This window comes from Neopsephotus bourkii, unplaced genomic scaffold (genome assembly GCF_033783945.1).
Source record: "Neopsephotus bourkii isolate Nb327-2 ecotype Australia unplaced genomic scaffold, CSIRO-AGI_Nbou_v1 NB_977, whole genome shotgun sequence".
Lineage (NCBI taxonomy): Eukaryota > Metazoa > Chordata > Aves > Psittaciformes > Psittacidae > Neopsephotus > Neopsephotus bourkii.
The window spans coordinates 366,513-388,546 of record NW_026901471.1 but is presented as its reverse complement, the minus strand read 5'-3'; the positions used below and the strand labels follow the sequence as shown (position 1 = coordinate 388,546).

The 22,034-nt window shown below is 43.2% G+C and overlaps 1 long non-coding RNA gene across 1 annotated transcript in view; it reads left to right on the top strand.

The window, feature by feature from the left end:
- The window catches only part of LOC133215407 (uncharacterized), a 136,872-nt gene extending 117,503 nt beyond the window's left edge, over positions 1-19,369 (top strand). The window contains exon 3 of the long non-coding RNA XR_009726404.1: positions 17,092-19,369. This is a non-coding gene — a long non-coding RNA (uncharacterized LOC133215407). The remainder of the gene's footprint in view (positions 1-17,091) is intronic.
- The last annotated feature ends 2,665 nt before the right edge of the window (positions 19,370-22,034 follow it).

Below are 22,034 nucleotides of genomic sequence, written 5' to 3'. Positions count from 1 at the left end.
CAATCAAAAAGCTTGAGCCACTTGACACATTTAATTCTTTAGCATTAATGTTATTACTTCTACTGAAAGGGCTGGTCCCTGTAATTTTAAATATCTAGGAAGAGATTAGTAAAACCATGACACATCGTTATTTTACTAAACATTTCCAACACCGGCCAACATTCCTCTTAAATAACAATGCCCTGCTTTTCTCCTTTCACTACAAAGCCCTTTTGTCCATCATTTGTGGATAAATGCTAAAAATGACCTGTTAAGATAAACATACTGTCCTCTTCACCAATCCAAACCTGCTAGAAGCATTGGGGCTGAGAATATGTATTTCTCCGATGGCAAAAGCCAGACAGCAGACACCGAGTTCTGTAAGACAAGCATTTTACCAAAATATTTTTAGAATAGGCCCTCAAAAATGCTTTCTTGTACTCAAGGGAGAAAAAAAACAAACAAAAAGGAAAGCAGTTCAGTGTGTATTTTCTATTCTATAGGTTTTTTTTCTTCATAGTGCTGAAGAAATAGCTTCATTTTGGTTATAGTTATAGACTCTGGACTTTAGGGATGACCACATTACACAGCCAGTGGCCACCTTAAGCTGGAGCACTTATAGAAAATTGACGTTTTTCCTTGATACTTTGCCGGGGGAATACTAAGAACAACAAAAAAGCTTACAGAGACTCACTGGTGTAATTACCTGAGTAGCACCAAGAGACTATTAAACTGAGAAGGAGGCAAAAAGTCATTTTGCATGCCTGCTGCTTTACCCCACGGTAGATGCAGGCAGCAGTTTCTGTCCTTGCAGCAGGGCAGGGTATGCTGTCACCCGAGGATGTGTGCCGTGCCACCATGTGTTAATTTTGCAGGAGGGAGCAAACCCGTTGCTCTCACTGCTTGCTGGTGCATATTGCCAGTGCTGGGACAGGGTGTATGGGGCAGGAACCTGTGCTGTAAAAACAGCCTGAGTGCTTCTTTAAGCAAGATTTGCTGAAACCCAGCCGACCCCTGTCCAGCCACAGCCCTGGGCTGCCCACCCTGTCAGCAGGACCAGCTAAGTGTTTCAGAGGGGAGATGGTGGGAGAGATCTGTTTTGGTGTGCTGCTACAGCTTCCCTTGGCTCGCACAGGTCAGCTGTGCAGAAACACTGTCCACAGCTACTCCTGACATAACACATTCCCTGTGCTGAAATCAAGCAGGCTCAAAACATCTGGCAATGGAAAATTTTCCCATATGGGTTTCTGTTTCCCTCATGTAATACCCTAAGTTTCTGCTCGGGGCTAGTGTTACCAGTATTCTACTGGATGTGACAGGGAAATTTGAGAAAAGGGATGGTAAAACAGATTTCGGTGCCAGCAACTTAGTATGTAGAGGTTATAGGGGGTAGGATGAAGAGGTGCCCTGATTAATTGTCTAAAGAAAAGCTCAGAGCAGATGTAGTATGTGGGTCAGTAGTTAATAAAAATGGTTTCATCTTTACAAATTTTTGTTGTGTCAGAAAATTATAGCTAAGTAAAGGAGAGGATAGAAAGATGTGTCAGGTCACAGAAGGAATGAAAACAAAGTGACAAATCAGACATGGGATTTGTCTGGGGTTCTCTCCATGGGGTTCCCTCCTTGGTGCCAGGTACTGACCACTGTGAATTCAGAGAGCTCCCTCAGGGTTAGGCTTGTGATTTGTTTTTCTGTTGGGGATGTCATTCAGGTACTGTACAATTGTGAAGCTGTACTGACAAGCTGTGCTTTAAATCTTACAGTGCTGCTGATATCCCGTTTGCTGGGTAAAAAGCATCTAAGATTTTGTTCTTCATTTCAATCATGATTATGGCACATAGGGAGCTGGCAGTCCTTCTGTGGCTGCTTCTTCACAAAGGCTACTGGGTTTTATGTATGTTTTATGTTTCATGTATATCAGCCACCTAACTGTTTGGAAACAGCTTATAGAAGTTAATATGAAAGATAACTGCAGCAATTTAAAAAAAATACTGGATAAAAATTAATTGGAAAAGTGAATTGTAATAATCTCCTTTAGATTCTTGCAACGGGCAGAACAAATTACTTAAAACTGATAATGTTCTTTGTCAGAGAGGCAGTACCTCACTTACTCAGAAGACAAACACCTACGTGCCTTTAAGAGTCAGAAGGGCAGCCCTGGACAGCTCTTTGCCTCTTTAAGGACTAAGCCTTGCAAGATGTTTATACTCCAGCTGCCCGCTTTTACAGTCTGCCACACTTTTCTCCTACATGATTCAAAAAGGAGAGAAATGTCAGATTGTAATGCTCAGCTCAACCTTTCTAGAGGGATGAAAATTTGCTCCTTTGAAGGCCATTAGTATTGCCAAAGATGACTTATTGAATGCTTATCTCTTATGGACCGTCCCTGTAAGTCTCAGAGCTGTCTATACCTTCACCACTGCCAAAAGTCTCAAGCTGAAGGTGACAGAGAGCCTTCCTTGAAGGAAGCTCTAGCCCTGGCATTCATGTGATTAAGCTGGATTCTGGTTTTCCATTGAAAAAGCAAGTTTCCAGCTGCTGTGATTGCAAAGAAACGGCTGAAAGTGTGAGCCTGAAGAATGCAAAGCAAGAGAAGCAAATATAAAGAATATGAGTTTTTTTTCGTTTAGTCCTGTGTTTTGAACTACTACTCCTTTCTCCAGGAGGCTGACTCATTCTTTTGAATGGATCATGCTGGCAATACTTACTTTTTTGTTCCCCAAGGGATAACTTCAAAGCTTTCTTTTCAAAACCACTCTGCCCAGTTTAGACATCTCTTAGAAAAACTAAATGAGAAGGAATTTGTAAGAAAAATTAATGATCTGCTATATAAATTTTTCACAACTTCATACACAGATGGAGTGGGTTTGTAGAATTACAGAATTGCAGTGACTAATAATAGTAATAAAGTGTCTGATTGTATTATGTGGTTAAAGATAGTCATAATACTGTCATTGTCTTTGCCGTTTTCCCACTCCTTGCTGTGACATCAGCCCATCCTAGACCATCACATCCTGCTCATGGCTGTTCCTTTGTTGATAAATAATGAGTCATTATATGCTCTGCTTTGTGACTCCTACAGCTGTATTGCCCAATTTTCCTCCCTCCAGAATGAAATCCTCCTTTGCAAGGATTTAGTATGCCTTTAAAACAGCAAAGTTTATCTGGTGACAAATGTACCTTCAGCAGAAGGAGGAATGAATGAAATGAGGTTCTTTCTGGATGTTTGGTACCTGGAACAGACTCACTTACTGTAAATGCTGTACTGTTATTAATGACAAAACCCCACTAGCACTTTCTACCGATGACACAATCCACTGCATTCTGAAACCATGATTTCCATGGATTGCTCCTGCAGGGCACATTTGATTCAAAACCAGGACAGACCTGGAGATCCCTGAGCCACACAGGCTTCACAACTCCATACAAAATATTTGCATGCTTACATGTAAACAGATAGCACAGAAGTTACATGTTTTCTCCACAAACACTGAACTGATTTAGCAATACTGAAATCAAAACTTCTTCTCTCCAGCATGCTGCTATCTACGTACTCAGGAAGCTCTCAACAAAAAAAAAAGTATAACAAAAGGCATAAGAAAGTGCAAGAAATAATTGTAATGCTTTCCAAAAAGACAAAAATACTTACACACCCTTTGCTCTGACATGGAGAACACTGAAGAAGTACCATGAGCAGCCTAGCACTCTAAATAGTTGTTTTGCATAGTTGGTAGGTAGTTGTTTTCTTTCATTTTAATTTAAAAGTATGATCAAGCATGTGGCAAAGCAAACTTCTAGCTCTGCAAACCTGCTGAACTAATATGAATTTCTTATCAACAACCAACATACAATCCAGTATGCCTGCTTTGTACAGATGAGTTGAGCGGGGGAAGATTCAAAGGTATAACAGAGCCTCAATGAGGCAAGCCATGCGATGCATTTAGGTTTCCTTCCTCCATTTTAATCAGTAATTTTGCAACTCACCCCTGCAAAGCATGAGAGATCAGGTGGCCAGGTAGTGGCAGAGACAGTATTAGTAAAGGGTAAAGGAGGGACACCTGAAAACCAGACAAAACATAACATCCCTGGGGCTGCTTTCTGGATGGATGGCTTTCAATCACATCTGGTCCTATCTCTGCCACCATGCCCTTTCTTTGCTTTCTCTAGGTCTAGGCCCCCAAGCCCCAGCCGTCAGCTGCCAAACATAAGCTACACAAAGGTTTGGAACAAACCTTTGGCCAAAATCTTAGTTGTAAGTCTTGCTCTGCTAGTGACCTGCTGTGAGGATGCAGCTGTGTCCCTCAACAGCTTTCCACCCCCCCTTCTCTGTCATTGCAGAGGTGTAGTCACCATCCCATGAGACAACAGTGAAACAGTCACTTACTGCATCGGTGTGCTGCTATCAATCAATATCTGCACTTGCAAAATGTTGCATACTGGTGTTTAGGGGTAGTGTATTGATGCTCATCAACCTTGCTGGCACAGCCAGTGTTGTGCTGAGTTGCCCTGCCCCATGGTCTGGCCTGCAGAGACTTTTCATGTGTATCTCTTTTCCTTTAGGCCTAAAGTGATCTAGGAAAGTCCCACCTTGAATGTCTCTCAGAAGGATCTTGTGCGAAGCTTTCTCAGCCTTGCCCATTCACCACAAGCTGGGTTGGGACAGGTGCAACGATGCCACTCTCATGGTATCTCTTATGTTTTGATTACAACAAACCAGTGTATTTCACTGCAAGCCAACTCTGTTGGCTGCTTGTGTGCCTGTTCCTTTCTTCCTCACATCACAGTCTCTTCTGAGTTTCTGGAGACTGTGGGCACCACAAAGTGCTGCTCATGGTGCCCCAGGGATGGCAGACTAACACAAGGCACCCTGGGCTCCCCAGGCCCATTTAAGAGTCTTTCTTGTGCAGAGAAGGGACTGGGTTTGGGCAATCAGAGTCTTGTCCCTGCAGCTGTGCATGGGAGATCAATCAACTGCCCATTTGCTGCCTCTCTCTCTCTCTGTTCCTTCTGATGTATTTTTGGGTGGAGGGATTGAAAATTTGATTTGTTAAACAGTTTTTTAAAAAAGGGTAAATGATAATTATAAAATTCCACGAGTCCTTTTTTTTCTGTGATAAATTTTATGTAGCTGGCAGTTAAAATAAGTGATTACCCCATAAATACTATTTTAATAGCCTAGTCAACGGTGTAGTCTCTGCTGTTCTGAGATTTTTATCTTGGAAAATGGAGGGAAAAAGTCCTTTCCTGTGGATTTATGTTGCTGTAGTGGCAGCTGCTGCTGCTTGTTACTTGCTGAGTAATTTGAGGGGAATGTATTCTTCTAGCTCAAGCAGCCACAGATGAGTGATTATGGATGCTGGTGGGGCTGGCCACCCTGTGCTTGCACTGCCAGCTATGCCCTGGCTGGTTGTGGCCCAGGCCAACATGTCAACTGCTCCAGCTGATGCTTTTTGGATAACAACCTCGCATTTTCCAAAGCCAGTTACTCCTGCACACAAGCATCATCCTCCCCCATCAGCAACGGCTGGGCAGGCCTGGACCCTGGTAACATCCTTGTCATTAAGTTGGATAGAGTTGGGTTTGTTGGATGGATTATTCATTGGACAAGGAATTGGCTGGATGGCTGCATCCAAAGGATTGCTGTTAATGGCTCAATGTCTAAATGTTATTCCCAGTAACAAGGTTATGTTTCTCAGAGGTCCATGTTGAGACTGGTACTATTCAGTGTCTCTATTAATGCGATGGACAGTGGTGTTGAGTGCTCCCTCAGCAAGTCTGTGGATGACAAGCAAGCCAGGCAGTGCAGTGGATTTGCTTAACGGTAGAGATTACATGACAGGATGGAGGAGTGGGCTCATGTCAAACTCATGAAGTTCAACCAAGCCAAGAAAGACCATTTTGACCCCTTTCCATACATAAAAGGGTCTTGCAAGAAAGATTACACCTGTAATGACGAGGGGCAACAGTTTTAAACTGAAAGAGGTTGGGCTTTATGTTGGGCGTAAGAAAAAAATACCTCATTAGTGTAGGTGGTGAGACCCTGGCACAGGTTGCCCAGAGAAGCTGTGGCTGCCCCATCCCTGGCAGTGCTCAAGGCCAGGCTGGACGGGGCTTTGAGCAGCCTGGTCTAGTGGAAGGTGTCCCTGCCCATGGCAGGGGATTGGAACTGCCTGAGCTTTAATATCCCTTCAAACCCAAACCCTCCAGTGAGGGGGCCTGGGGCGCCCTCAGATGTCAATCAAAATACGGTTAAAAGGCAAAACAAACACACACAAAACCCCCGGGCCCGTGGCAGCTGCCGCCCGCTGCCGCCGCGGGGCACCTGCCCTCGCCCGGATCAACGCTGCCCGCACCCTGGCTGCCCTCCTCGGCCGCCGCCCTGCGCTGCGGCCGGGCCGGCAGCGCTGCCGCGGGGGTGCCGCTGGCGGGGCGGCGGCAGGGGGCGCTGCGGCCCCGCCGTTGCGGCGGCGCGGGGGTGGCGGGAGAGTTGATCCTAATTGGAGCCGACGCGCGGCTCCTCCATAATTCTCCGACATCCCCCCGTCGGCTCGTAATGCCTGGGCGGGCGCTGCCGCCGGCCCCGCGGGGGAGCCGCCGCAGCCGCAGCAGCCAGGCAGGTGTTGCCGCCAGGCGGGTGGCAGCGCTTCCCCGCCTCCCCGCCGCGGGGGGCCCGGCGGCCATGTTGTCCCCCAGCGCAGAGCCGCGGCCCCCGGCGTGACGAAGCAGAAAGGTGCGGGGGAGACACCCGCCTTCTGCGGGGGTTCATAATTAAGCGTTAAAAGTTCATTTATATCTTTAATTGGCGTGCCTAGTGTAGGTGCTGTGTGAGCGTTGGTGCTGCTCCCGTGCAGGCGAGCGATGGCGGAGCTGCCTGGCGCGGAGCTCCCGCTCCCTCTCCACAGCCCGGCGTCCCCGAGTGCCCCTCTCGTTTCCCCTGTGAGATGGGGAGCGCCTCACCCGCCGTGGTGCTGCCCTGCTATGGAGGTGGCCCTTGTCCCCAGCGAGGGGCCACAGCACCCAGGGATGTCCAGTGGTTGGATAGAGAGCACCACAGGAGCCTTCCTTAAATAAACTAAAGGCTGTTTGTGCCATGCTGGGTGCCTCACGGACCAGTTGTGCTCCTATGCTGTTCTGAAGTTAGTATTTTCCTGGAGAGACAGGGCTGGGTGGTGTTTGAGGAAAATGTACCAAGTGTGTGGATCAGGCCATAGACCCACGTTTGTTTAGGTACCTGTACTTCTAGTGGGTAACACAAGTTACTTCTCAGGTTGTTGGAGCTTTTCCTTTGGTGTAGGTGAGGAGCTGCAAATTTCAGTATGGCTGCAGGTCAGCACAAGAAGTTGCCAAGTGCCCTCTCTTCACTCTCATCAGATCCATGCGGGGGCCTGTCTGAAAGATACTTTTCTGCTTTACGCACTCCCTGAGCACAGGATATATGTTGATTTTGCACCTGGCTTGTGGCAAGGCCCCTGGACCTTGCACAGTTCCTGTGTCAGGGGCAATGCAATGCGTGTGTTTGGGCAGATGGGACAGATACTGAGGCCTAATGGCTCACAGTCCTGCTGATCCAGGCTGGTATCACATGAGTACTGTCTTTGTATTCATGTAGGTACTCATATTTTCCTCTCCGTCTGAGCACACAAATTAGCCTTGCTATGGACCTGCATGCTTCTTCAGGTTTACCAGAAGTAGGAATATGAATTGTTCAAATTTAGTCTCAAAGGTTTGGACTCTTCAGGTTGTTTCCACCTTTGTTTTAAACGGATGTAAATCTACAGTAAAGTCTGCTGAAGGAAGAGTTACACAGCACAAACCCATTGTGCATATCTGTGAACAAATACTGATGGTTGGAGAAGTAAAATAATGAAGTACTGGTGATTAAGCTCGGCATCTCACTTTTTAAGTCATAATAAGCAGAACTTCTAAGAAGCCTGTGTCCTAGCTGTTGCAAGTGCTAGTCTCTAGCTGAACATGGCTGAGAAGGCAGGGAGGTTCCCTGAAACCCGTGTGACATGTAATGTATATACGGGGTTTAATGATGTCTTAGAGGCAGAGTGCCAGCAGTCTGATCTTTAGATGCAGATACACTGCAAGAAGTGTTATAGACATGGATTGGCTTCACAGGGATCTGCCTTGGCATGTCTCCTCATGTGTGCCATAAGCTATTAAAGCGAGATTAATGGACATATTCTTCTGCAGCTTTGTTCTCTCAGGGCAGATTTATATCCCTAGGTGGGTCCTGTAAGCACTGGTGCCATACATTACACCTTCTGCTGATTGCTAGTGCTGTAGTGTAACATGTAAAGGGCTCTTTCAGTCCTTTACAACAGATAGTAGTGCCATTTTCGACAGGACTGGGCAGCTCTACTGCCCAGGATATTGCTGTGTATTAGCAGGATTGATGAAGGCTTCTCCTGTCCTTTCACTTTAGCATGCTCCCTAATCCCAGAAAATAGCTGTGTACTGAACTGGGACAATGCTTCTCTGACCTTTACATGAGCTTGGAACAAGCGTGAGGAGAAACTCTTTACCTAGTCTGCTTGTCTTGTTTCTGCATTTGGACTTGAGGTAAACCTGGCTTCTAAGAGTACCCCATTCTCAACTATTTCTGGTTTTCTTCTTGTGGCCACACAGAAAAGACTGCTTATGCTCTAAAGAGGTTTTCTTTACAGGAGTTTCTAGCTATTTTCTGTATTTATATAGCTCCTACATTTCTTCACATTAACTTTCTTCCCTATGTAACACCTGCACACTTTCTTCTCTGGTATCTCACAGTCACCTAGAATGGAAAGCAAAGATGTATTTATTTTTCTTTGCTGTTACACTGTCAGAGAACATCCTGTAATCTGCAGCAAGAATTTTATTTTCCCTTTTTGTGTGTTTCCTATTGGACCTTCACTTGTGCTCCCAGCCCGTGCACGTTTTAATACCTTTTTAGCTATTCTCTTTTCAAAATCCATCAAGTTTTTGTTTCCTCCCCCCACAGCCCCTGCATTTACCTCCTGGAGTTCTTTCTGAATTTTTTCTTTTTCATTCTGTGGCTGTTTGAAGTCTTGGTTCTGCTTTGTCATTGTGTCTTCCAGCTTCTTCATGTTGGCTGTCACGTTCCTCTCCACAGCTTCATTTTTTAGCCATTCCTTTCCTAAGTAAAGCTGCTGGTAAACTTTGAAATCAGAGCTTGCTGTTTCTTCTAGTGGTGCTTCCAGGGTGTTCAGGTTGCCCATGCTCTATAGCATCTTCAGTTTGGAGCTCAGTATTACCTGGAGTAGGTCACTGCATGGTGAAAGGTTTTTACTCTTCTTTTGAATGTTTGCACTTGCAAATGCTGAATGAGCTGAGAGTCATCCTGGGAATGGTACATATTCTGTAATGTTGCTGCTTGGGGGATGGGCTCATACTCCTCTAACACACAGGTTTTCTTCACAGGTTTCTGTGTTTCATAATTGGGTCTTTCTGTAGCTTTAATAATCTGTCTCTTAAAGCCTTGGCTGTCTAGGGAAAGTCTGTGAAAATGGGTTAATAAACGATTACTTGCATTGTGGTCTTCTGATCCAAGGCAGCAAAGTCTTTGTGGATGCTAGTTGGTTGAATATAGCGTAAGTATTGACCAGTGCCTTGTGCATGTAATATGGGTCTGGAAGAAAGAGGTTTAAACAAGCACTTACCTGTCTCCTACCATCTTCAGCAGTCACTTACGTAAAGTCTGGGGGACTGGACTTAATGACTTGAGGCTGACGTTGAAACTTCTGAATATTTCCCACTTTTGTCATTCTGAGCAAATTTTGTTCCAGTTTTGGCATATATACACGTATATACCCATTTCCTCTATTAAATGGTATTGCTCGTATTTACCAGCGGCAGTTCTACAGGCAGCCAATTTTTTTCCTTTTTGTCCAGCTGAGCAAGTTTCATTCTAATTTTGGTGTATGTGCTTATGTAGCAGAGGTTGTCTTTTCGTATTTACCAAAGTCAGTTCAGCTGCAGAAACTCCTGAATCCAATTGGACTTGTTCTGTGGAAATAGAGGAGCCAGCTACCAACCCAAACAAAATCCTTATAGAGCTGTAGGATAACCGATAAAAAGAGTGGTTTCCAAGCATGCTCACTGCCAGCCACACATGTAAGTACCAAGCTACATAAGCTTGTGGGAATGTGCTGGTAGAATCTGGTAAATGAAAAGTATACTTTTCATTTAACATACGTACTGCAGCAGAAGCAAAATAAAGCCCCAAACTGTGGCTGTGGTTTTACTTACAGGAGAGCAAAACAAAGGGGTCGGTACTTGCAGTGTATAAGTGAGGCTGATAGCCTGTCCTTCAAAGGTCATAGAGAAACAGAATAGTTTGGTTTGGAAGGGACCTTCAAGGGCCATTCAGTGCAACCCCCTGCTTTTCTTGCTTCATAGGAAAAAATTTGCCAGTCGCATTTTTTGATCCATAGTGATTGAGTACATGAGTACATCAATTTTCTGACTTGAAAACTTGGTTATTAAACAAGAGTCAGTCACTGGATCTCTCTAGTTCAGACTGTACAATTCTTAGAGCTAGACGTCAGCAAAGTGTTTTTAAGTAGTAGGTTTGCTGAACAAAACAGATTTTCCAGGGAGACTAGATCTACTGTGGTGTGACAGGCAATTTGATAAAGGTTTATTACACCACCCTCCCCTGCCCCACCAAACAAATTAAAGGTTTAAAAAATGATCTTTTAAAGAGAATTTACTACTTTTCGAGGGAAACATTTCTTCCTTTTTTTTTTTTTCCCACTTAGCCAGACCTCTGTCCTTAGCTTTTATTTCAAGTAGATTCAACTGATTTTTTTCTTCCCATAATTGTTTTTTGTTTGGCCATTGAACCAGATAATCCAATATTTGCACAGCCCTCCCTGGAGCTGCACAAAGGTAATGCTGTCATTATGACAGGTAGACCTCCAGAGATTACATGGAAGCATGGGGTCTCCTTGCGGAAGCTCCCTGGCCTTTAAATGTTCACTCACAGATATTCAGGATTTCCCTGCAGATCTCTGGACTGTGTTATATTAGAGGGTGTTGAAGTGTGAGGGGTCTACACTTTCCCAAAGGAGGGCAGAGGAAAAATGGTATTCAGCAACAGGGCATGGAGTTCCTGGACTGTACACGAGTTTTTGCCCGAGGGAGAGATAAGGTTTCTAGTGCTAAATGGTAGGATTTACTCCTGTGTATGTTTGAAATTTATTTTCTTTTTAGTGTGTGGGGTTTTATTGTTCTGAAAACATGGTGACATATATACCTCTTTCTTGCTATTGGTTCTTGCTTAGGTCAAGTGTACTTTGTTCTGTTTGTGCAAAAATATTTTTTCCTAATTAAACTTGCTTTCTTCTGTTTGCACCAAAACATCTTGGGCTCATGAAAACTGCCTGACCAGTGAAGCTCTGAGCTCGTATGGGTGGCACTTGCAGATCAGTCAGTTTCCATGTGGAAAATCTTAAGTTTCTCCTGCCTGGGTTAGATGGTTGGTAATATACTAAGAAAATGCTCACTGTTCCAAGCAGCTGTGGGTTTTGTACTTGTGCAACCTATTTGTATAAATACTGTAAGTCTCCAAAGTCTCCACCCAAATCTGCCACAGTTGCTCAGATCTCCTAACAATTACAGTCTAATTAGACCCGGCATTCAAAGTCGCCTGCAGCATTTGAAACAAAAGTAATTTAGCGGTAATAAAAGTGGTAGACTGACAGCTCTGGAAGCTGAACTTGGCTTATCTGCAAAGCATACCCAGGGCGGGTAGGAGCTACAGGAATCGCCACAATGACTGTATGAAGGGCTTGACCCCTTGCTTTGATATGACAACCTCCAAGGGATGAGCATATGTGTAATTTTCTACAGGTCCCTCTACTGCCACTGTCAAGAGTGCTGCTAATTACTGACAATAATTAGTATATTGTCTGTGGCATGAATAGTTTTCCACTAGGAAAAACACCTGATTCATTGTATGATAACAAACGTCCATCATGTAGCGATGGTCTTTATGAAGTTAAGAATTATTCTGCATTTGAACCACAGCCTCTGAGGTGAAAGGCTTTATCCTATTACTAGTCCCCTGAATCATTCAGTTTACAGTGTGTGAGGCGAAGGGCTGTGATTACCAATTCATTTCATAAAGGGCAACCTTTTAAAATTCTGTCAAACTAGCAGCTGCTGGAGGAATGAAAAAGCACCTGGGTCTGGACAAATACCTTTTTCTTCTCTGGGTTAGTTTAAAAAGAAAACCAACAGTTCTTTCCTCTGACAAATGAGACTTCCAGTCAGCGTTGAGCTATCACTGCAGGAGGATAGCCTGTCCTTGCTTACTTGACATATGGGATTCTTCCAGTTGCAGAGGTGGAAGTCATGGTTAGGCTGAAGAGCACTTGAAAAAATAAGCCGCTTCACATTACTAGTCAGTAAGAGGGAATCATTTGGATTTGATGTGAAGAATAGGCAATCCGCCAGCTTCTGTTTCTGGTGCTGTTGCTGGATTCTTACTGCTGTTGCTTATAACCACTGACAGAGATAAGAAATACTTTTCCTTCTTTCCTCTCTCCTGTTTCTTTCACTCCTCTCCTGTTTCTCTCACTCCTCTATTCACTGGTTTCTTTTCTCTAAAATACTGAAGTGTAACATAGGAAGGACCACCAGTGACTTCTGAAATCTGACAGGTCTTAGCTTTCCTCCAGCTGAGTTTACACATGCCTTACTGCGGCAGACAAACCTTAATTCAGTTGGCAGTAGGATTACAGAAGGTATATTTACCCTCAAGAACACTCATTTTCCGTATCTAATTATCTCCTCATCTGCTGAGTCAGGAGGAAAATCAAAATTATCCTCTGGTTTAGATTATGTTTTCCTAGGACTGACATGAGAATTCTGGGTGACATTCTCAAAAGCATCCAATTTATATAGGATCAAAAGACTGTGGCTTTCAGGGAATCATCTGCTTCTCAGATGTATTACGGACATTAGAAAACAGTACCTTTGGTTTCTAACATTGAACGTGGAGGTATATGTAGAAGATTATTGCCTTTATTGTCATCAATATAGGATAAAATCATCATTTATGTTTTCAGATGAAGCTTCAAAAGTGATGATCCTTTTTGTTCTACCTGGAAACCAAGTTTCCCATGGGGTGTGTTTCAAAAGACTATGAGTTTGCACTAATAATTACATTATTACATCTTTTTTTTCATTTGTCCCTCTGCATTATATTTTTATGGAAGCCACAATCCACTCTGGAGGAAGAAGAAGGTTGGTGGTTTTGTTTGTTAAAAAGTCGTTTGATTTATGCTGGGGGCAGCTGAGGGTTTTTTTTTTCTCTGTTCTGCAACATTACTGCATGATCTGCAAATTACTGCGCCCTGTTTGAAAATCAGGTATCAGCAAGATGGTTTTCTGTGTCCTTCATTCCTCTATTCTACTTAGCCTTCATGCAGGTTCAGACAGAGGCCTTTGCTCGTCCCAGAAGTATGTATGCTTCCAATATCCATGCCTTAATGATCTAGAAGTATTATGCTATCCCGCTCACTAGCAAAGGCTGATGTGGTACAGTTGTACCTTGAGACATGCAGTACAGGTCCTTTTCTCATCCAGTTCTGTTCCCTTATCCCTATTTGAGAAAAGCAGAATTTCCTCAGTACAACCACATCTGTGAACAGCCATGACAGCCAGCAAACTGGCTCTTCATCTCTGACTACATGAAGCAATATCTGCAATTTGGCCCAGCATCTAACCCAAAACCTCCTGAATCTCACCAAAATACAAATGCTAAGATAACAATACAGATGGAGTAAGACAAGTAAGATAACAATGCAGATGGAAACATTTCAGTTACTATATGGTTTGTAGAGCAGTTTGGGATCCTTTGGGTTGATAAATGCTGTATAAGTTTAAAGTGCTATTTTGTCTCATGCTCACATAAACTTACATTCCTTGGCTTTGCATTTTGCTGTGCAGATTAAGAACTGTCTGGAACACCCATTGAGGCTAAACAGTGGTGTGTCTTCCGCTTCCTTGTTTAATATCAGATGCTTTGTTATGGGAATTCGAATAAAACTTGACCTAAACAAGGCAGCCTGCCTGCTATTTTTAGAACATTATGCCATATCCCATGTCCATGTTTCACAGGCCAGTGTGTAATTAATCATGTGTGTCTTTCCTTCCCTTGTTAATTGATGCACAAGCTTTTGGGAGGTATGTATCATTATCTAATGTAATCATGCAGAAATGTGAAAAGCGGAAGAGGGAAGAACAGAAAAAAATCTGCATGCCTTGATGTCTTATCACAGTTGAAGCAGTGGGGGGAGGCTGGGTTGCCCTGGTGAGTTCAGAACTGGACTGCCTCACAGTACTGCCAGGAGCCACAAGCTTTGAACAGTTTCTGGCTCCACATGCCTCCCTGATCCTGTTTAGAGAAGTTGGTTTAAATGTGTCTGTTCCTTCTGTTGCCCCTTGCCCTGCCACCTGGCAAGAGGGCAGAGGAGCCTCTCCCTCCATTTTCTGCTCAGTGATCTCCATCGTTTGCTTTCAGGTTAGAGTCAGGTGAACGGGAGATGGTAGGTTCCTTTAATCCCTATTAAGAGCAGCAGATCACAGTGGCTCCTCTGGCCTTGTTCCCTATGACTATGAAACAAGTTTCAGCCGCACAGAGATTTAATCTTTCTAGTGGAAATGCAGTGCCGGTCAAAGGTCTGCGTTGCATCTTCTAGGACTGTTTCTTATCTGTGTGAAGCTAATCATGAGGCAGCGTCCATTCCAAGTCACAGATTTTTGGTGTAAGGCTTGTGCTACAGACTTGACTTTCTGCAGCTCTGCTCTCTTCCCTGGGAGAGACCCAAAAATGGAAAGCTATAAATTCTGCCAGAGGTACAGAGCGGACCTCTTGCAGGCTCCTTTCCTAGCCTGAGCCTCTTCCCACCAATTTTTCTGGAGACCTGAGGGAGAAAATGAGCAACACTGATGTGCACTATGATGTGTGTGGGCATGATGAGCAGCTTTGTGTCTGTTACCTTTAAAGTCTACCTGGTGCAGGCTTCTGACTGCTTCAGGTTCTCTTTCAAAGTGTAGACTGGAATGAGCCAAGGTGTCTCTGCTACACAGCATTCTGCCTGTACCATGCCAGTGCATGCGGCAGATAGGATGGGCTGATAGGAGGCAGCCAGTCACTACTCCAGCTGTTGCTCTCCAGTTTTGTTCCTCCATCTTCGGTTAATTTAGATCATACCTAAAGTGCGTCCACAACTACGTTTAAGCAAAAGCAGTTACCATAGTAACACTGGAGATTTTCTAAATGCAGTCTATGATGTAAACAACTAAAATGACTGTCACCCCAGATAGTTGTTTATTTCTTCTGTGTAGTTTACTGAGTATTTAAATCTGTTGTAGCACACACAGATTTACCACTTCTAAGTGTAACTTGGAGGAGTAACATATTTTTTCTTATTGCTTCCATTTCAGCAGATCTGTTTCCATGTCAACAGCTCACATTGATAAGGAATTGACATTCTGACTGCATTTGGCAGTGTAGGGTACAAGGTGACAATTAAAATAAATCAGTGTTTCTAATGATGCTGATATGAAAACCATGCCAAAATACTGGGATTCCCATGCACAGAAGCCAGAGATTGCTTTTTGAAACTGCAGAGAGCGAGGCAGGAATTCTCATGGGAACAGACTTTCTTTTGCAAGGTTTTCAAGCCTTCCTGCTTACAGATGCAGAAAGACAGGGAAAGCAAACTCTCTCTCTCCGAAAAATGCACCTAGCACTCTGTGTGTGTGTGCACATGTGTGTTTGCTTTGGCTGATCCACTTCTAATCTAGGTGAGGTCTAGAAATGCATAAAGCATGCAGTAAAAAATAGAACAAAATTCTTGTGCTAAAAACTTGGTTTATGTCAAGTTTCTGGCAAAAAGTGGGAAGCAGTAGGGGTTAATTACACACACACATGCACACACACACCCACTAATTTCCTTACAGAGAATATATGTATTGATATTACTGAAGGACAAGAAACATGGAGGCCCAGGGCATTTTTTTAAGCTTGCAAGCCTGTTCAGCAAAGACCAGCACTTTAGGTTGTGTGTTTGGAGAATGGAAGTGGACTGTTTTTCTTTCTCTGTGTGAGCAGAATGTAGATACACAGTTGCCACAGTTGAGGTGTCCTGGCTGTGCTTGCTCTTTCTCAGTCCTGGATGTGCTAAGATGGGTGGCCCAATGTGTTAAGCATCCTCTACAATAGACAGGAGAAACAGACACAATCCACAAGAATTCACAGACTAAGCAGATAAGAAGCAGGAAAAGGAGAAAAAACATTACCATTACCCGCATTTTACCAGGGCAGAGAGAGATTAAGTTTTTCAAAGCTGCAGATAGGAGTGGCAGCTGCTTCCAGGTAATGCAGACTCACAACCTGTGGCTTTGATGCCAGAAAATCCCTTACCTAGTTTTGGCTTGGGGCCATACTGGAGTGTCCTGTCAGATTTGGAAATCCAGCTCAGCACTCCTGAATTGAAATGGGCTCACCTTCAAGGGTGAGCAAAGTTTGGGAATACATTTTCGTGGAGGCGTTCAGCTTGTCTGAAAATAATGTGTATTTTGGAGTAGGTTTGAATCTATAATTTCTGTTGCATCTGGGGGCTCCACATACCTCATTAGGTATGTAAATTATGTGTCTAGTGATCTTAGTTGCTGTGGGTTCTCTTGGTAGCCAATGGACCAATAGTTATGGCAAGCAACAGTTCAGATCATCTTCAGTAGGTGTCTAGTGCTGATACTGCTTTGTAAATATATAAATTCACTTGTTATGTCTTTCATATCATGGGATCATACAATTTTTATCGGTTTGACAAATCTACAAACTTACATTGCCTAGAGAGGCTTCTATTTTTAAATGAAATTCTTGGATATTGTCTTAGAGAAAAGAATATAAAAGTATAAATACTGGTAAGAGTAATGTGATTCCTGGTACAACTGAGATATACCAAAATGTGGTGAATTTTTGCTCTCATACACACATACAAGAGCAAAACCCCCAAACCATCATTATTTGTGTAATGGAGACAAATATAGTAAATTCTCCACATGTACTAACGATAGTTTTTTTTCCAGATTGCATTCTTTGGAGGATCTCTGAGCACTTCAGAAGAACTAATGAATTATGCCTCACAGGACCCCATAAGGTGGTAAGTATTACTACTGTATTTTGTAAATGTGAAAGAACTGTGGAATGTTGCTAAACAGAGGAATTGCCAAGTCAGTCAAGTCTGTGACAAACAGCCTTTCCCTGTAGGAAAACCCCATCCTTTCAGCTACAAGACAGGTACAGTTTAGACATTTCAGCAGATGAGCCATTGGTGAATGACTTTAATTTGATTGTGCAGGTGTGGGACACTTAGGATGTATCCTATGAATGTCACTGAAGTGCTGTAACATAAAAAATAGATTGCAACTGAAGAAGGGATGTGTAATCTCTGTTATTTGGTCTTGAATATTGTCTGTAGCTGACAGTAGAACAGCAGCTGGTTAGATGGGTCTGCACAGTAACAAGGGGCTAGGAAGATCTAGCTCTCTCTTTTGAACTGCTTACTTTTCTCTTTTGAACTCCTTACCATACTGCCTCATCTCCTAGCTGCAAGCATTGGCAATTTTCCAAGGAGGTGTGCACAATATTGTTTGACCCTCCCCTCCATCCCCCCCAAATTAGAGGTATGAAAGTAGCAGGGGCTGTAAGTGCCTCTTCTCAGAGGTTGGGCTGAGTGAGGGGTCCTGCAAAGGGGTAGCTTCCAGCACCTGTAGTTTTTGGCTTTGGAGAGTGCCAGGTTCAGGCAGATGTCCTTCCTGGTGGCACAGCTTCTGGTACCCCGCTATTCCTGAGCTCTGGTGTCTCCCGTCAGAAGTCTTTTACCACATACTTGTGGCTGTCAGCTCTCAAGCCAAGTTTCAGTACCTGTATCTATTGTTCCATGAAGATACGACTAGCCATATGGTAGTGCTGCTTCTACTCCCATTTTATTAGCTAAATTTAATTAACAGGCAATTATATTAGCAAGATAGACAAATACAATAACCTACTGTCATGCTTCATTGTAAATAATGGCTGAAGTAGCCACAGCAATATTACTTGACTCAGTGTGAATGTGTTTGACATATGCCATTGAGAATGAGTTGAACATGATGTCGAAGACAAGCTGTGTATTAACATGGGGTCCCTGTTGTTCAAAAGCTCTGGAAAGCTGGCCATAATCAGTAACAGTAAAGTTCTGAAGAATGAAAGGATGGTCATAACCATTTATATACGAGTTAATGCAAAACAGAAGAAATGCATAACCAAATGCAGACAGGAGTTGAAGAAAAGCTGTAACTTAGTTCCAGAAATTCTGTACTAAAGGCCTAGACTTTAACAGGGGTAAATGAGACCCATTTCTAAGACACAGTTGAGAAATCTGTGTGTGAAACAGAAAGAATATGTAAGTGAAAGATGTCAAATGGTGTTTGGCTGTAGTGGATGCAGCATGAATGCAGTGAAAATGTTAACCTAATTCTGTTGCAAATCTGAAACAAAACTTTGCTCTTACCACCTAAAATTTCTTTTAAGCTTTGCTGAGGTGCAGTTGTGGAACCACAGAATGAAAGAAAACTATAATTCTAATAGTTGAACATGTCCTTTTGTCACCAGTGTTGTACAACACCAGATACTGGAGGAGGAAAGAAATCAACTGCTTTACAGCCCTTCATGTTAAAAAAAGAAAAAGGTGGGAAGTAATAAAAATGTGGGTTTTCTAATAAATCAGCTATACTAAGCTGTAGGGTTCTGCCCTTTTAAAGTAAAAGGAAGCAAGAGCTTGTCAGTGGCAAAAATACTACCTTGTGGGATTTTAATAGAATTGTAAGCCCCATTGCCCTACCTTTAGGATGATGTGGTGAAAATGCAAGGTGTTACTCACAGTTCTGCTTGGTTTCGTTCAGTATCTTGAGTTGCCTTTTGTCATCAGTGGGGTGCAATTCCTGTGGAGTGAAACAATGCATACAGCATGGACTAAAGTGCCTCAAAACAGCTGTGTCCTGCCTTAGGCAGTACCTCAGTGGTTAACAGGACTAAGGAATGTCCACACTAACAACAGTGAACACAGCCAGCTTAGGTAGGGATCAAGACCAAAGGTTATTTTTAGATAAGAGAAAGGAGAAGGTGAAAATACACAGGCATGCAGACATACAGCGTTACAAGCAGATTTAGGGCCTTGGCACAAAGCCCTCTGCTGTTACTTTGCAAGGAAGGTTGCAACCTGAAACATACCTAACTAAAATACTGCTTCAAGTTTCCTTTAACTTTACAGAGGCTCTGGTCTACTGGGGAAGACTTGTCAGAGCAGAAGGGAAGGGTAGTAACTAGGGCTTACTAAAAACTACTGGGGTTTCTGCTGTGGCATGCATTACTGAGCAGTCCCTTTGCTCCCTTTTGTTGCTGCAGTGATTCAGTGATTTTTGGCTGAAACCAGAGTGAAAGTGATACCGCTGTCTACTTCTGCTGTCCTGGATGTGCCAGGTACAGGCCAGTTCTTTTTTCTAGTCCACATCTGAGGAGCAATAGAGCAAGTAATTGCCTGGCTGGTTGCTCCATTCACTCTACTCTACCTGTAAGACAAAGCGCTCTTGCCGCCACAGGAGGAGCAGCAGTGAGTTTCTGGTGGCAAGGTAACGAGGTACCAGTGACTGAAATGCATACTGCAGCGAAAGAGGTTTCTGAGGGTGTCTCACCTTGGTTCTGAGTCTGGATGTTGAAATGCTGAGCCAGCATCCCAATGCAGTTTATTATTCTGGAAGAAAGTTACTCCCTTTACTCCTCAGGTTCCTGGAAGGATAGCTGGGGTCAGAGACTGGCCTATAATTGCAGCTGTCAGCTCATTGTTAAATGAAGAGATGTAAAATGCCTCCTTGCACATCATTTATTAACATTTAAAACCTACCAGGGGACTTATAAAACATTCCACTTCCTGTAACATTTATAGACTACTAAGGAGCACAGACACACTCCCCTATATTAATTACCCTAATTTAGGAATGTCCATAGAGGACCCATGAGCACAGAAGCTATGATTCTCCCCTCCCTCTCCACACAATTCTTTTATTTGTAGGCATTGAGGTTCCCCTGAGCCCATTCCAGCTGCAAATTCTCCTGGCATGAAGCAGGGTAGAGCTAGAAAGTGAATGTATTTTCAGACCTTGTATACATGAGGGAGTTGCACTAAGATTACTGGTAAACCTGCTTAGTTAAACCAATGCAAGATGTGACATGGACAGTCTTATTTCATCTGGTAGCTTCTTTTAGATTTGGATTAGGTTTGAAATCAAGTAAACCCCCATTTAACATCTTTAAATAAAGATGTATGAAGGCATTCACATCAGTTTAACTTGAATTGTTTCAGTCAGATTTAAATGAAACCACTGCAACTTTCTTGTACTGAGATGACCTCAGTAAATACAAATTTCTGTCTCTCTTCTACAGGCCTGAGGGGGTTGCAGCTCTTTTGGCTTTTCACAAGGCATAATTTTCGTCACTTATGGTAGGAGCCAGTGGGAATTATAAGCTCTGCTGGATCAGGGTAAATCAAATGTAGGGCATTTAGTGGTCAGGGAAGGAGCATGAGAGAAGGCAGCTTTACTTGTCTTGTTGAAAATGATCACAGCAGCTCCTCTGAACCTCTTTAGGCTTAGTGCTGTGAATGGGTTGGGCCTGCCATAGATCTCCAGTGCCTTCCTGTTGCTGTCAGGGTATCCAGTGGGCCTAGCACATATGAGTGAGTCCAAGTGATGCATCTGACTGGGGAAGGGTCAGCCTGCAGTATCATTAGATGGCAGATTCCCTTTAGAGCATTCATTCCTCTCCACTGGGCTTTGGTATTGGCACCTATGAGCAAGAGCAAGAAAATGGTCAGGTACCGATTCCCTGAAATAACCCTTGGGTTATTTCAGACAGCTGATAAAAAGAGAGAAATGTGACTACCTTCAGTTCATTAAATGTTTGTGTTGGACATGTTTTCCTTCAGTAGTGTGATGTTTGGAGAATAAAATAAGTATGTTATATTGAATGTTACCTTGAGTTTCCCCCATGAAATTATTTGAAGAATGTTCCCCCACTGCATGTGCTGAGCTGTGAAAATTGTTGCTGAAAGCACATAATGTTGTGTATACTTAATTTTAAATGACTCCACCATGGAGAAGTCTGTATGTGTTAGAGAATTCCCATGGTTTTGAATGGTAAGATCTGTGGTTTTCTTCATCAGAGATGAAGCCATATATACACTGCTTGTCACTTTCTTGCTATGCACTTGCTGGGTTACCTGTGAATGCTTTAGTGAGTATCCCAAATCAAGCACTAAGAAATATCTAGAATAGTAGGGCTTTTGTGCAGAAGGAAGCTGATTATGTCCAGTGTCTGCAAGGGGATCCTTCTGCAGAGGTAGTCTTTCCATTAGCTGTGCCACCAAGTCGTATATCATAGGAGGGCTGAAATTTGTTTTTATCAATTCAGGAACAAGATCCAACATCTGTTCCTAATTACAGGTAGGGGTCTCAGAGGAGGTCTGAGTTACAGTGTATGTGGATATCAAAATGCACAGTTCTCATTACTTGAATAGGTAAATAATTTTATTCATCATCCGTGCAGGGACGTAAGAACTGTAGCCCAGGAGATGTTAACAATTAACCACAATCTCGTTCGCATTACTGGCTATCAGTATCTTCAGCTCTTCTACACAGTAGTTTAATATTGACTGTGTAAACCTTCTGCAAAGGGTTAATTTTTTGTGTGTGTGTGTTAATAGGGCATTTACAAATCGATTTCTGTTTTTATGAGATTGATTTTACATGATATTTTTCTACAAAGGATGTGTTGTTATGTTTTTCTGCTTTCTTTTTGGTAATGAGGGACTGAGTGTCTTCTGTAAAATCTGGGTTACCACGGCTTATGACTGGCTTCCATTCAGGTCAAGGTGCTAACCACCATGCAGCACTGTGTCTGAAATAGATAATTTCCCTGCACCCAAAATGTTAGT